The sequence below is a fragment of the Bos indicus x Bos taurus genome, chromosome 19, assembly GCF_003369695.1.
Source record: "Bos indicus x Bos taurus breed Angus x Brahman F1 hybrid chromosome 19, Bos_hybrid_MaternalHap_v2.0, whole genome shotgun sequence".
Lineage (NCBI taxonomy): Eukaryota > Metazoa > Chordata > Mammalia > Artiodactyla > Bovidae > Bos > Bos indicus x Bos taurus.
The window spans coordinates 61,788,216-61,799,696 of NC_040094.1; the positions used below are offsets into that span (position 1 = coordinate 61,788,216).

The 11,481-nt window shown below is 44.5% G+C and overlaps 1 long non-coding RNA gene across 2 annotated transcripts; it reads right to left on the bottom strand.

Annotated features, from left to right (window-relative positions):
• Positions 1 to 300: 300 nt before the first annotated feature.
• Positions 301 to 11,243, bottom strand: LOC113878284. Of its 2 annotated transcripts, none has more exons than XR_003506965.1 (4): positions 10,910 to 11,243; positions 10,759 to 10,827; positions 10,527 to 10,669; positions 301 to 438 (listed from the first exon to the last, which is right to left on the bottom strand). It is a non-coding gene; the product is annotated as an uncharacterized LOC113878284 (long non-coding RNA). The 2 variants fall into 2 exon arrangements; XR_003506964.1 differs by lacking the exon at positions 301 to 438 and adding an exon at positions 2,646 to 3,213.
• Positions 11,244 to 11,481: the final 238 nt, after the last annotated feature.

Consider the following 11,481-nt stretch of genomic DNA (forward strand, 5'->3'; position numbering starts at 1 on the left):
GACTGAGCAACTAACATATTCACTTTCACTTTCTTTAAAATAAAATAGATAGCTAGGACTTCCCTGATGGTTCAGGGGTTAAGATTCTGCATTCCTAATGCAAGGGCTTGAGTTCTATCCTTGGCTGGGGACCTAAGATCCTACATGCTAGGCAGTAATGGCCAAAAAATAAAAATAAATGCAATAACAATAAGAATAATAAAATAATTTTAAAAATAAAGAATAGAAACATAGCTGAAGGGTCATAACGCCCTTACTTGCGCATGTTTCCAGAGTAAAATAAAATATTAGACTTGCCGTTGTTTGTCCATATCACATGCTTTCGTCCCACTCTCCCAGGTCTCCATGGGGTCCTTTTCTTCAAGTAGATTCATCACTCTCCCGCATCTTGGTTGGGAGAACAAGAAGAAATCTAATCACTCCTGGCAGAAATTCACACTGTAGGAAGGAATAAAACAGGAGGTCAAACCTCCCAAATGGCTTTCATTGTTCTTCACAGGCGTTGATTAATGAGCAAAGTTGTCACAGAAACACCCCTGACTCTAAACCATCTTTTTTTAAGCATGAAGGGGCCAGCAGGCCCACTGAATCTGACCCAGGGAAGCTACTGATATGATCCTATGCTACTGCAGGCTGATTAAAAAGGCCCCAGAAGCTGATACAGGCATACAGGGTACCCAAACCCGGAGACTCAATCTGGGATCAGAGGATCGGGAGTGAAAATACTCTGTGTGGGCTTTGGAGGTGCAAATCCAGATTTCTTGCCAGACTTGTTAACCTCTTTTGTCTGTCCTTCTGATTATTAAACTTGCCCATGGGAGACTCTTCCAAGAGTCATCAAAATTTTGTCAGGAACAAAAGGCATGGCAATAACTGTCAGTCGTTTAGGAAAGGGGTGAGGGGAGAGGAACAAATTAGAGGGACAGAGTCATTCATTCCGTGTTAAAAAAACCTGCCCACCTGTCATGATGGAGGGTTCACTGAATTATAAGGGGAGGAGTAATACTACAGTAGTCATGTACAGATGTGAGAATCAAAAAGGCTGAGCACCGAAGCACTGATGCTCTCAAACGCTGGTGCTGGAGAAGACTCTTGAGAGTCCCTTGGACTGAAAGGAGATCCAACCAGTCCATCCTAAAGGAAATCAACCCTGAATCTTCATCGGAAGGACTGATGCTGAAGCTCCAATACTTTAGCCACCTAATTCGAAGAGCTGACTCATTGGAAAAGACCCTGACACTGGGAAAGATTGAGTGCAGGAGGAGAAGTGGGTGGCAGAGGATGAAACGGTTGGATGGCATCACCGACTCAATGGATGTGAGTTTGAGCAAACTCTGGGAAATGGGGAAGGACAGGGAAGCCTGGCGTGCTGCAGTCCATGGGGTCTCAGGGTGGGACACAACTTAGTGACTGAACAACAACAATATGACCAAATTTTATGTTAAAAGGTGAACAATGACAGTGTTATCAGAGGTACAGATAAGGTGTGTGAAATACAGGGAAGGAATCCCTTGTAATAATTTAGGGGAGGGATGTTATACCCATAACAAAGGATGGAGAAATTGGAGAGGTGGGAGAATAGTAAAGTGGAAAAAATAATGAGAGAATTTAGTGATTAGATTGACGTGTTTATGACATCGTTGTAGGAACAGGAAGTAGAATACATGTGTTGCTTGTGTGACATTAGATTGCTATTCAGGAACAGTCACTCCATTCTTGACAAATTTCTGTGGGAGGGGTATATTTCTCCAACACACAAATGTGTAACTTATAATAATGAGTGGAAAGGATAGTATGCACGTTACAGGTCTGACCCTTGAGAGGCATGGTTTGTTTTTACTCATCCTCTTTGGGATCATCCATCCCCCTTGTTGAGCACTCTCCCCGCCTTGTCTCCTGGCCCCTGAAGATGAACACACAGCAAAACTGACCTGACTGTGTCCAGAGCCCAAGTCCAGCTGATCCAAGCTACCCAAAGAATCCCCACCCGACACCCTGCTGCCACACAGACACACAAATGGGAAATAAATATTTGTGCCCATGTGCCACTGAGTTCCCATTGTTGTTTTCTAGCCAAAGTTGATTGATTACAGCACAGGACCCAAATTTCAATGAGCCGTTATGCCCAACTCCACGTTCCTTTAAAAAATAATTGACCACAAACTTTACCCTCTTTTCTTTAAGTACTAAAAGATCAAAGGAAGATAATTCTTTTTTTTCAAAGAGTTTTTGATGTGGACCATTTTTTATCTTTATTGAACTTGTTGTAATATTGCTTCTATTTTATGTTTTGGTTTTTTGGCCCCGAAGCACGTGATACCTTAACTACTGGACTGCCAGGAAGTCCCAAAGGATGATAATTCTTAAATTGATATACCTGATATGCTTTTACTTGGGGGGTTATTTTTAATCAATTATCCCTATGTAACCATGAAGCAAGACATGTAGTTGTAAAGATCTAAACTTCCCCTCAAACACGAGAATTTAGATTTTCAACACTATTGATTGAGCAAGTCAACTAGCTATAACCTTTAAGAGTTTTGACTTTTTCATCCATTTTAAATGCTATTGTTAGCTCTCTTTTTGGTTTGAATTGAAGCATGTAATGTTTTTATTAGTGTAAATATCAGTTAATAAAAGAGTGATCAAGCTTTAGGAAGAGTTTATTCGCAAACCTTCAAAAGCGGTTTACTTTCATATCCAACGTATATGCAGATTACAGTTCAGATAATGAGGACACATGGTAAATGGAGATAAAATCCACTGAAAGGTTTGCCAAGACGTCTTCCCTTGTTTGCATTAAACACACTCTGGGACGTTGTAATTTTCCCTCTTTCATCAAAGGACGTTAGCTTTGGTTTATTTCTTAAGTATCTTATTGAGATCGTATCATTAGACATTAGTGGGCTTGGGAGAAGGCTGCGTGAACATGTATCAGACAGCTTACATCTGAAGTCCAAGGGATCAGACAGCTTACATCTGAAGTCCAAGGGAGCGCCACCCAGGGATGCAGAGCGCTAGGGAGCACCTATAGCTGGGGTGTGCAGAGTCTGTTTTAGACGATTTAACACTACCATCTGTGGGGAAACAGATCTGTCCAGGAATCACGTGGAAGCCTCCGTCTGGCGCCCCCTCCTCTTCAGGAGCTGTCCTTAGAGTTCGTGGGCCAGCATCACCGATATATTGGTCCTCTGCCGCTTGGCTTCCTTGAGTCTGTTTTTAATTGCGGAAGTAATAGAGCATTGTTAAAGGAAGACTGCAAATGAGGTGAAAGAAATATCATCCTTTTAACCTCGTCCTACTTCCATTTTTGTGTGTCCTTCTCAAGATGTGAAGAGGGCTTTCTGAGTGCGTACCTGCTAACACCGTCTCTGTCTCAGCTAATGTAAGTCTCATGAAAACAACGGCGTGTATGATTCTCTTTTTAGAAAGAGAGACCCTTGGTCATTTACATGTGAGCTGTGAAGGAGGGAGCCAAAACCAGATTCAGCTCCGCTCAGCCTATCGCCCACCTTCTTTTATGTGACAAAAGCTAAGACGGCACCGGGAAGATGGTTAAGTAAGGTTTTAGAACAATCGTCAGGAAGTCCCACAGTTTGTTTCCCCTCCACCCTGCTTTACCACCCAATCTCAGGTCAAGCGAGAAAATGTGGATATGTGAGGAATTTGGAAAACAAAGAAGCTGACCCTCGCCTGAAACATTTAAAGGCAAGAGGGTGGATGGAAGAAATCCAGCGGGCTCAACACAGAAAAGGAAAGTGCGTCAGGATGGACCCTGCAGAGAGCGGGAGGCAGGAGCCACCTGCAGAGGACCGTCCTGTGGCTTGCCTACAAGAGTAAGAGGTGGTAAGAAGACCTCCAGAGGAGCAGGGGTTCAGACGGACCTCACACACGGCCACCCGGGTGGGCCACTGCCCAAGTCAGTCGGTGCTATCATGGGCGGTCTTTGAAGAGTCCATAAACACCGAGACAGAAAGACCAGCCTTTAACTACCCGCCTCCGGTGTGGGTCACTGGACCAGTGCATCAGCTGATAACTCTTAAGACCTGATTTCTCTTCTCTGACTCCTTATCACCAAGGAGGGGCCAAGGCAGCACAGTAAGGAAGGAGGAACGGAAGAATAAGGTGGAGAATGACAGAGTGTCCACCTTCCGTACTAGGCTTCCAAGTCCTAAGGCAGGTGTCCAGAGAAGAAGCTTGAAGCAGGATCACACAACGAAGGGTTGGTGCTGTGTTTGTTTCTTAAGCTCAAACTGGACTTCTGTATACTCAAAAATGAATTTACCAGAGGATTTTGTCCAAAAGCAAAAAAGGTAGATTCAACACAGGACTTCAACGGGCTATTGTGGAAGAAAAAAGATAATTTTTTCACCGTTTCACATCTCTGAACATAGCTCATTCAATCCACAAGTATGTGGAAGTTGACGTTGCATCCCAAAACATTTTTACCAATTTACAAGTATCATCAGTGATGAAGGAAAGTTGATGCCTTTGCTAGCTTTAAAAATCCCCTTTTGATGTTTACTGTAATTTAACAGGTGAAATATGACCTTAACTTAATGACAATTTTTAATCATCAACATAAGTAAATATTTTTCATTTGCATATCTGTTATCTATATTTGCTCATATAAATTAGCTACAACATTGGATAGTACATCTATTAATTATTTTGTTATGAATTTGCATGCGGCATTAACAAGAGACAAATTCCCTTTCAGTACTCAGCAGTTTGTCTTTCAATATAAAGTAATTTTTTATGTATGAAATTTGAAAAATGTATTGAAACTTTTTCAATTCTCCTCTTTGGAAATTTCAGGGGAAAAATGTCTATCTTTTCTTTATTCTTTTGTCATGGAATTTCTAACGTGTAAATGTTTGACTGTTTCTCCCATCTGGAGTTCATTTGTATAAGGCTCAGAATCTGATAAGCGTGCCTTGAGTATAACAAGTTGGCTGGAAAAACCTGTTGTTTGTATGGATATATCACTTTCAGCAATATTGGTATTCCAGTTTAAAGCACAACAAATGTTCTCACTCTCTAGTAAAGGCTGAGGAGAATTTCATAACAAATTTTCCTTACGAAAGGAATCCAGAATTTCTCCCTTTGTAAACACCGAGCTGTCTGAGCTCTTTGGTTGCCTCTGCCCCGCCCCTCCCCACCAGAGCGGACACACCAGCCCCCGTCAGGGATGCAAACCGTTCTCCAGTCTGTCGCTGTCCAAGAAAGGCCATCACCTCTGAATCATTTTTTCCCCAAACATAAATCCTTGGGCCAACAAAGAAAAGTGGTATTTTTCCATCTCCATAATTCCTGTTATTTTAAGTCGATCCTTTAACCAAAGTGGCTTTTTGTTTCTTTTTCCTTGATAACTCACAGGTTCAAATGTAAAAATTTATTATTACAAGGAACAATTATGAGGTTCAAAGCGTACTGTGTGCATTCCATGCTTCTCCTTCTGGGACTGATATACAGAACGGAATATTTGTGGTTGTCTATTCGCATGGAGTGGACGGGTTCCAGCCACTGGTGGTGAGAGGCTCTAATGAAAGTCTGCCTTCGTCAGGCCCATCGGGGGCCTAGCATCGCGGGAGGTGGCCCAGGGGCCCTGCTGGAAGCGCCTCAGCAACAGGAGTGTGACTATTAACTGGTTCCATCCAAAGGGCAACCACGAAGGGAGGGGGGCGCTTTGCTGATTTTCTGAGTTTGAACATTATTCTAGATTTCAAGACCTCTTTCCTAAGATGTTGAACTAGAGAAACCACTGACCTTTTAAAACAGTTTTTGTTTTTACTTCTTCAGTTTGGTGTGTTTTGCATTTTGACAACCCTTTACTCGTAAACTTTCTTATTTAATGAGATATTACAGGCATCGTTAATTACTGCTGACTTTTCCCTCACCATCCCTGTTTACTTCTCTTATCAGACCAGAACATAATAGTTCCCTTTTTGCTGCCCCTATAGAAATGGCAACCCACTCCAGTATTCTTGCCTGGAGAATCCCATGGACAGAGGAACTTGACAGAGGAACTTGGAGTGGGTATTATAAAAATTTATTTATAAATGATATAAATAATAAATAAAATAATATAAATAAGTAATATTGATGAGCCAAGAGTTCATCAAAAGAAATTTTTTGAATTTTAATAGCCCTATAATGGATTCCAATCGGAGAAGGCAATGGCACCCCACTCCAGTACTCTTGCCTGGAAAATCCATGGACAGAGGAGCCTGGTAGGCTGCAGTCCATGGGGTCGCTAAGAGTCAGACACGACTGAGCGACTTCACTTTCACTTTTATCTTTCATGCATTGGAGAAGGAAATGGCAACCCACTCCAGGATTCTTGCCTGGAGAATCCCAGGGACAGCGGAGCCTGGTGGGCTGCCATCTATGGGGTCACACAGAGTTGGACACGACTGAAGTGACTTAGCATTAGCAATGGATTCCAATATTGAAAAAGATTCTAGATATTAATTCTTCATTTTTGTCTTTGTCTCTTTGTAGTCTGTCTAGGTTATCTTTACATATGTATATGGGCTTCTCAGGTGGCGCCAGTGGTAAAGAATCTGCCTGCCAATGCAGGAGAGTCAGGAGACCCATTTAGATCCCTGGGTCAGGAAGATCCCCTGGAGAAGGGAATGGCAAACCCACTCCAGTATCCTTGCCTGGAGAATCCCATGGACGGAGGAGCCTGGCGGGCTAGAGTCCACGGGGTCACAGAGTCAGACACGACTGAAGCCACTTAGAACACATGGCACACATGTACTTTTTTAAGCCATTTTCTATTGAAGTTTCTATTGAAGTGTAGTTAATTTACAAAGCTGTATTGGTTTCAGGTGTACAGAAAAGGGATTCAGGTATAGACAGTTGACAGACAGAAAGATATATAGATAGGTTCTTTTCCATTACAGGTTTTTTCAAGGTATTGAATATAGCTCCCTGAGCTCCATGGGCTTCCTTGGTGGCCCCATGATAAAGAAGCCCCTGCCAATGCAGGAGACACAGGTTTGATCCCTCAGTCGGGAAGACCCCCTAGAGAAGGAAATGCAACCACTCTAGTATTCTTGCCTGGGAAATTACATGGACAGAGGAGCCTGGAGGATCATAGTCCATGGGGTCATAAAAGAGTCGGACACAACTTTGTTGTTACTCAGTTACTAAGTCATGTCCAACTCTTTGTGGCCCCATGGACTGCAGCACACCAGGCTTCCCTGTCCTCCAGTATCTCCTGGAACTTGCTCAAACTCATGTCCATTGAGTCGATGATGCCATCCAACCATCTCATCCTCTACTGCCCCCTTCTCTTCCTTCCCTCAATCTTTCCCAGCATCAGGAACATGAGTTAGCAACTAAAAAAACAACAGTCCTGAGCTTTACAATAGGTCCTTGCTGCTTATCTATTTCATATATAGTAGTGTGTATATGTTAACCCCAAATATACATAATTTTATTATAGAAAAAAGGGTTGTATTTCTGTTACATGTGTACATGTCTGCCTCCTTTAAATACTGAGAGCTTTTCAAGGATGAGAATGTATCTTATTGATCTCCATTTGTCTAGCACTTAATACAATGTCTGATTACCAAATATCATCAAAAGTACATCAATTGTTGTTGTTCAGTTGCTGAGTTGTGTCCGACTCTTTGTGACCCCATGGACTGCAACACGTCAGGCTTCCCTGTCCTTCATCATCTCCTGGAGTTTGCTCAAACTCACGTCCATTGAGTCATGATGCCATCCAACCATCTCATCCAACTATCACCCCCTTCTCCTCCTGCCCTCAAGAATACTGGAGTGGGTACGCTTTCCCTTCTCCAGGGGATCTTCCCAACCCAGGGATTGAACCCAGGTCTCCTACATTGCAAGCAGATTCTTCATCATCTGAGCCACAAGGGAAGCCTGTATCAATAATATATATAATAATATATCAATAATATATTTGGGCAAATAAATGATTTCTGATCTATGATGCTTTGAACACCTTGAGATTTTAAAGTCACTGGATATGAATATTATTCTATTAACAGGGCTTTTGCTGCTAAATATTCAATAACTGTCAGTAATGGTTGCCCCTAAGCAACACTGCATAACCAAGCGCAGCTGGCTTTTGGTGAACAATATACTCAATTCTGCGCCCTCTGGTGATGGAGACGGCACACACGTACCAGATTCCACATCTTTTCCCACTGGAAACAAACCAGAACACACGTCCTGTCACCCTAGGCAATTAGGTGTAAATACAGCTCAATCGGTAAAGAATCTGCCTGCAGTGCAAGAGACCTGGGTTCAATCCCTGGGAAGATCCCCTGAAGAAGGAAATGGCAACCCTCTCCAGTATTCTTGCCTGGGAAATCCCACGGGGAGCTTGGTGGGCTATAGTCCATGGGGTCCCAAAGAGTCGAACACAACTTAGCAACTAAACCACTATAGGACTTAACTGGGCTTCCCTGGTGGCTCACTGGTAAAGAATCCATCTGAAATGCAGAAGACACAGGTTTGATCCCTGGGTCAGGAAGATTCCCTGGAGGAGGGCAAGGCAACCCACTCCAGTATTCTTGCCTGGAGAATCCCATGGACAGAGGAGTTCGGTGGGCTACAGTCCATAGGTTTGCAAGGAATTGGACACGACTGAAGTGACTTAGCATGCATGCCTAGGACTTAGCTGGTCAATAGAAGGTGAGCAAAAATGATGTTCACTTATGGCTCAGTCTGAGCTACACTAGAGACTAGCTATCTGACTCAAAAAATTATTTTACCTGTCTAGTTTGGTTTTCTTTCCCCAAAATAAAAGGAACTAGATTTAGAATAATTCACCTTTCCTATCCCTGTGTTCTAAGCTGATAAAATCAAATGCATTTATATTTTCATTTTCATGCAAATTAGTTCATTAATAAATGTAATTCCTTGACGTGCTTGAATTTTTCCCATTGTAGATGTTCTTATGACTAATTTGCAACTAAGAAGAAATGTGGAAAAAAGTGGGCTATGTCAGAATAACTGCTTGGGTATTAAATGGTTTTCTTCACTTCATTGTCGAGAGGTAATAAGTGTAATAACTTTCTTGAACCAGAGGATCTTAAATATTTGAAGCTTCATCAGCAGACAGCAGATTTAGCTGGAACTACAGGTACAGTGAGGATAGTCAAAGGGAACGCACAAAGGGTGAACGTGAAGGGATTAGTTGCCAAGTCTTATCTGACTCTTTGCGACCCCATGGACTGTAGCCCTACCAGGCTCCTCTGTCCATGGGATTCTCCAGGCAAGAATACTGGAGTGGGTTGCCATTTCCTTCTCCAGGGGATCTTCCTGACCCAGGGATTGAACCTGGGTCTCCCACATTGCCAACAGTTTCTTTACCATTTGAGCCACTGGGGAAGCCCACAGAAAGGGTAAGTAAGTAGGTGTTAGTCGCCCAGTCACGTCCAACTCTTCACGACCCCAGGGACTGCAGCCCACCAGGCTCTTCTGTCCATAAGGTTTTCCAGGCAAGGATACTGGAGTGGGTTGCCATTAAGTGTCCTGAAAAGGAAGCAGAAAATGAGTCTCTATCCACCACAGAGAGGAAGATAGGCCCTCGGCTTTTAGTTGACTGTTAAAAGATTCTGAACAGGGACTCTCTTTCACAGCTGTCAAGAGGGAATCGAAATACAACTGTGACCAGCAATTGCGAAGCAGCTGCTTGCTCTCCGTGTCAATTAGGCAAGAGGAGTTGGCTTGGCCCTGCAGCCAAAGGGGCTTGATTGAGAGAGAAATTACCAAAGCAGGGAAGTAATTAGATGGTGGGACAGGAAACTCAGAGATCACAGAGGAGAAAATGGTTACAATTGCCTCTGCCTGGTATGTTATCTGAAGGCAGGAAGGTGGCCCAGTTGATCTCTTACAGACTCAGGTAGGGAACATTGGGATAGCAGCCTGATTTCCGGCACATTTCTCCTCCCAGTAGGTCCTCACATACGCTGTGCACGTAACTGAGACTTTCTAAAAGCACCCTTTACAAGCAACTTTCCCATTCTGCTGTCAGCTAACGTGACCCGAAAACGCTAGTGAAGTCAGGTTGGGTCCTGCAAGATGAAATCTCTCCATGGAAGACAAACCTCAGATCAGGCAAGCTTTCCAATCATGTCTACAAAGTCTTCTCTTTTATGATAGTGAGCTAAGTCACTTCAGTCATGTCTGACTCTTTGTGACCCCGTGGACTGTAGCCCATCAGGCTCCTCTGTCCATGGGATTCTCCAGGCAAGAACACTGGAGTGGGTTGCCAGGCCCTCCTCCAGGGGATCTTCCCCACCCAGGGCTTGAACCCACCTCTCTTGCATCTCATGCATTGGCAGGTAGGTTCTTTACCACTAGCGCCACCTGGGAAGCCCTCTTTTATCCTAAGTCCTGGTTAAAACCTACTTAGCAAGTGTTAAGATTAGCAGGCTCTGTAGCACTCTGCAGTGTGTGAACTCCAGGCCGCTACACGCACAGCGACTTTCACCACGGGCCATGAACACACAAGAGCTGGCTTCAGAAGAGTCAGGTACCTCTGCGTTTCCTGGGCTTGGCGAGCAGGCTCTCCAGCCTCATAGGACGCGCTTGCTCGCTTGCTTTCTATCAAAGGAAAGCATTTTGATTCTGTCCAAACGCAGACACCAAATCCCAGATTCACAAATTAAAGAAAACAGTCCTGTAAAGCAACAGGACAGACACGTCAGGACCCTGGAAACACGCTCTTTAAACTCAGACTCCTCAAACAGGATGCCCTGTGTCACTGACCAGATTGTTAAATCGGTGTCTTGGCAGGAGCCGTTCAGGCTTCGCTGAAGATTCTCTGGATCCAGATCTCTGTGGTATGAAAACAAACAGTAAACATTTTCCTTGCAGTTTACATCCCAGATCTAAATATTTCCAAGCATGTCAAACTCACTTTTCTCCACCACTCCCTGCGGGGTCCGTGTACACTTCGGCTGCCAAGGAACCCAGTTGAACTTGCCTTGGGAGGGGCTCCTTCCCGGAGGACGGGTGGAGCTGGGAGCAGCGGCCAGGAGCTGAGAGCCTGCAGCCGGCCCGCCGGGCCTGGCAGAGGCCCCGAGGCAGGAGCAGGTGTGCAATCTGCCTGTCTCTCCGCGCAGGCCGGGGGAAGACGCTCTGGCCCTGCTGTTTGCTCCTTGAGCTCGAAGTCCTCCCGTTTCCCTGGTACCTGTTCGCAGAGAAGCACTCAGCAGGAACACGTGCTCTTCTTTCACTAACTTTTTCTGTCCAAGCCATTCTGTGTGTGTGTGTACGTGCGCACGCGCGTGTGTGTGTGTGTGTGCGTGTGTGCGCGCGCGTCGGGGTGTGTGTGTGCGTTAAGGCGCTTCATTCTTGTCTAACTCTTTTGCGATCCCATGGACTATAGCCCGCCAGGCTCCTCTGTCCGTGGGATTCTCCAGGCGAGAAGACTGGAGTGGGCTGCCCTGCCTCCTCCAGGGGATCGTCCCGACCCAGGGATGGAACCCG